Raw genomic sequence first — 5075 nt, 5'->3', positions numbered from 1 at the left:
ATTTAAGATTACAGTCATGAAAGCAAAGAAGGGAAGAAACATCAAACGAAAGATTACAGTAATAATGCACCATGAATCTGTTAACAATAGAGGACCATGACATCATTATCGACTAATGATTTTCATTACATCTCTAAAGTGAAAGGCTAGCGAATGAAAGAGCTCTGTAGTACCAAGTTGCTAACATACTACCTGTTTTCTATATGGAAAACTAGGAACTTCATGTGATTCAGGAAATGAAACTAATCCATTTGCTCAAAGATAATATAAGCCAACCAAACTTCTCCTCCCTCATCTTAAAACTCTCACATCAATCCTTAAAACAAATAAGAAGATTCAAAAGCTGACCTTGAGTCCAGGAACATAATCACCACGCTTGTAGTAAGATGGACTCTTCATGGCTCTCCATTCAGCAGTTCCCATTACATCTACACAAATCAATCCAATTCAATTGCACCATTACAAAACCTCCGAAAAAAAAAAATGAAAGCAATTCAATCGCATCAGCAGCTTTAGCTAAGGCCATCTCGACAAAGAACGAACCTGATACTCCCATTCAGCTGCAATGGCCTTAGCGAGAGCCAAAGAACGAAGCTTGAGAGGTCTTTTGTAAGGGGTTTTAAGGGTTCTGTAATCGAGCATCACAGTCCATCCATTCCCATAATCAGCTTCCCTCGTCGTCACTTTCTTGTAAAACCTCTTCCCAACGATCGAACCGGTCATAAAAGACGTCGGCATCGTCACTGAATCCGAGTCATTGTTCCGGCGAGTGTTGGGAGCTTTCACTAAGACGGGTTTCTCATTTTCTTTCTCGAACGTGAACGACGAAGACGAAGAAGATTCTGATGGCTGAGTATCGGAATCGGGTTGACAAGCGGCGGATGTCGTACACAAGAATCGAGTACGAACGGCCAGATTAGAAGAGTTTCTAACCGATTTAAAATCTCTTCCGATTAACATTGCCGCCATTTAATTTCTTCCCTCTCTGGTGACAGAAATGGACTTCTTTCTCACCTTGTAGCTTTTAGTCGGCAAAGATGGTGACCACGAAGCTTTCACCGTTTTGGAGAGAAAGAAGAAAACGATTTCGAAGAGAAGGAGAAGTAAAAAATTTTCTTTCTTTGCAAAAAATCTCAACCAATCAGCTTAACCCACATCCTTTAAGAACTGAGGTTAAATCAGTTCTAATTGAAGAAAAAAAAAATGTTCTAAGTCCACTTTTACAATATTTTCTTTTTAAAAATGCCTTAGAACAGCCTCATAGTTGTGCCCGGCCTTACTCTCTCCTTAAGAAAATATATCTAATTTTTGTCCAAAAAAGAATAAATATATATATAGTAAAAGGCTTCACAAATACAGGATACCATACATTAATCCAACCAACATTAATCGGGTCATCACATATCAAGATCTATTGTTATTGGGTCATGTGACTAAGAGGGGTATTCAACTTGTTTATTTTAGGATTTGATAGGATTCTTAAAATAACTTGTTATTCAATTGATGATTTTTAAAAATCTTCTAAAATCCTATGTTATTCAGTTTAGAATCTATGTAAAATCATTTAAAATCATTTATAATCTATTGTTATTCAATATATGATTTACAAAACTTACTTAAAATCTATTATTATTCAAAATATCACAACTTTTTTTAAAAAGCTACTTTGAATGATTCTACAAGACTTTTGTTTGTTTTTTTAGTTGAAAAATATGAGTAACAAATCATACCTAGAATTTCGTAGGATTTCATATAAAAAACTGTCAATACAACAGAACAGAGATAAACTCCTTGATCGATCCGACAACTCTAATCACCGAGATAAACTAGTTCAATATAATTTGGGTCGCAAATTTTTTTATAGCTTTGTTTACTCCGAAGAACGAGACTTCTTCTGGCTCAACTGGCTCAGCCTCGGTGACGGCTACTGTCTCTTCCACGACCGGTGCGGCGGCTGATTCAGGTGGTGAAACAGAGACGATCGATTCTTCGATTGCTTCAACGGTCTTTGTTCCATCTTCGTCAGCACCAGCGGTTTTCTCGGTTGTCTCGGTTGCTGCTTTTTCTTCAGTTTTGGTCTTTGTCGGTGCTGCCGCCTCTGATGATGGTTTCTCCTCTGCCGCTGGAACCGCATGTTTCTCTTCTTCAACCTTAACCTCAGTCGAGGTCTCTTCATTCTTTTCCTTTGTTTTCTCCTCTGTTTTAGTTTCCTCCTCTGGTTTCTTCTCTTCAGGTTTCTCTTCCTTCACCGGTATCGGGAGAGCAGTGAATTCTCATTTGTTCAAAGCCTCCCTGACAAGCTCCGACTATAAGTTTTCTTATAGTCGAATCTTTGAATCTTTGAATCTTTTGTTTAATCCAAAATTGAAATTGATAATGATCTCTAGCTGGGAATATAGTAATGTGTAATTTCTTCACAAACACCATCAACACTACTATATTCACAAACTTTGTTTAATAGCTTTGTTCAATTTTTTTTGATAAATTTGTTTGATTTTTTATCTTCCATCTACGCTTCTGTAACTTTTTTTTTCTCCGATCTCATAGTAAACTCAGCGTTGGGTTGGGTTAATAGGAACCTGGTAGTGGTAAGTTCATCAATTCATTCGTAGCCCAAATTAACCTGGAACCTCTCTTTGAAGTTATGTCATTCTTCTCCTGCACCTTCACAAACACATATAAGCGATTGTAGAATTTTTTTTTGGTTATAAAATATTTTAAAATCATCCAAAATTTACTAATAAAATCTCATAGAATCTCATAGAATTTCATAGAATCACTTTTTATTTTCCTTTTTCTCTAATAGAAAAACTCTAAAACACAATCAAATCTCCTAAAATCTTTCAAAATTCTAAAATATTAAAATCCTATCAAATCCTAAAATAAACAAGTTGAATACCCCCCTCCCATATTTACTTAGACACTAAAACTATATTAGTTTTGGTTTTGGCCAATGTTTCTGAACTCGACCCCAACCGGAATACCTTCGGCTTCGCGTCACTAGGTCATTGGTTCAACCAGAGCCGACCGTGGATCAAAAAGTAACTACTTCTTTATAAGATAAAATATTAATTTATCATTGCATATACAAGACATTCCTAAATAAAATAAAGGGAAAATAACTAGAATGACTTATATATTGAAATTAATAATTAGAGTAATCTATATTTTTTAAAAATAACTAGAATGTTTTTCGTTTTTTTAATCTCAATAATATCTTTTATAAGCTTTGTTGTAAAAAAGTTAGTACGGAAAACCTCGTAATAAGTTGTTGTTATTTATGGAAAAACCCGAATTTCAAATAAATCTGTAAGAAAAATCTGTGACAGATTTTACGGCAAAGTTATCGTAGATTTGTTTTTTTGCAGATTTGTTCTACAGATTTAATTATGCCACAGTTTTTTTAACAACTCTGCGATAGATTTGTTTTCGCCACAGATTTGTTATTACGTTGTCGCAGATTTATAGGCTGTCGCAGACTTTTTGTCTACCATAGACATATCTTATAGAATTTTATGACGACACCTTCTTTGTCCGACAGATTTGTTTTTGCAAACTTGTTATGGCTTACAGATTTATTTTCTAACCACAGACTTAATGTACATACTTTTTATGTAAAGTAGCTATGGATATATTTACAGTAACTACAAACTTATAATAAGTCTGCAAGTGGTTGCAGAGATGTATCGAGGAAAGATAATTGCTAGATTGACTTGTAATGATCACAATTTTATTCAATGTTACATGAAACGACCGACCTTTTTTTTTATAAAAAATAATAATAAATAATAAATATAATATAATATAATATAATAAACTACAACTAGTGGTCCCATACCCACTAGCCACCTAACCACAAACACATTCAACAATGGAAATAACCAACCAATATTTAATAATAATCCAATAATAAAATATAACCATATTCCAACATAATCAATATCCAAAACAACAGGAAACATAGAATCAGCAACCTAGCAATGTTCTAATGACCCAACTCTAGCAACCTAGCAATGCCAGACAACATAAAACCGAGTCCCTAGAACATCCTCCTCTTCATTGGCTTGATTCCACGATCACACTTTGCCTTTACCTGCACAACAAACACATATTGCAATGCATGAGTATTTTATAAACACTCAGTAAGGCAATCCTCCCATCTACTGGGCTATACACACAAGCAATAGAGACATCTCTAACCATCAAACAACATTCAACAATCAACAATAACAAACCAGGACTCTGCATCGACCGATACTAACATGCATCGACCGACACTAGGTGGAGGTTGCGTCGACCGACGCAAGATCTGCGTCGACCGATGCAAGGTTAACTTGCATCGACCGATGCAAGATATGCATCGACCGATGCAAGATACGCATCGACCGACGCATGCTTGACATAACACGAAAACACTAGAGTTTACGCACCGTCCTCGCATCTGCATCGATCGACGCACAAAGTGCATCGACCGATGCAATGCCGAGCATCGTTTTCCTCCAAAGCTTCTCGCCGGATCTTTGTTCCTGCAACCACGAAACTCGATCCCAAGCCACAAGAAAGCTTCCCAACGTCCCAAATAACAATCTAACCAGCCTAACAACACATAACAAGCAAATCAGAGAGATCTCTAGCTTAGATAAGCCATGGTCATGCACTTACCTTTGTCACAGAAGAATCTGAACCTTAAACAAACGAGAACAAGCCTCTAGGAAGCTCGTACAACGATCCCAGCTACAGATCTCTACAGGAACGCCTCCAATCTCCCATAATTCTCAAGAACACTCAGGAACAACTTTTCTTTCTTTCTCTTTTCTCAAAAACGGCCACACAACCACGAATGAGACAAAAGCTCGCATCTAAGGGTTTTCCTTAACCCAAAACGCATCGTTTGACTTAAGTCAAAACGCACATAATTGAACATGCATCGACCGATGCACCATCTGCATCGACCGATACAACTCCCAAACCGGGATTCCGGTTCACAGATGTTACAATTCTCCCCCACCAAACTAGATTCGTCCTCGAATCTCGAACAACCATCAGCCAAGGACTCTCGTGCAACCGTCTCCAAG

The 5075-nt window shown here is 36.8% G+C and overlaps 1 long non-coding RNA gene across 1 annotated transcript in view; it reads right to left on the bottom strand.

Annotated features, from left to right (window-relative positions):
- LOC104771311 overlaps positions 1-446 on the bottom strand; it is a 2607-nt gene extending 2161 nt beyond the window's left edge. Inside the window, exon 1 of the long non-coding RNA XR_764788.2 lies at positions 349-446. This is a non-coding gene — a long non-coding RNA (uncharacterized LOC104771311). The remainder of the gene's footprint in view (positions 1-348) is intronic.

Source organism: Camelina sativa, chromosome 20 (genome assembly GCF_000633955.1).
Source record: "Camelina sativa cultivar DH55 chromosome 20, Cs, whole genome shotgun sequence".
Lineage (NCBI taxonomy): Eukaryota > Viridiplantae > Streptophyta > Magnoliopsida > Brassicales > Brassicaceae > Camelina > Camelina sativa.
This window is presented reverse-complemented; position numbering and strand designations above follow the sequence as displayed.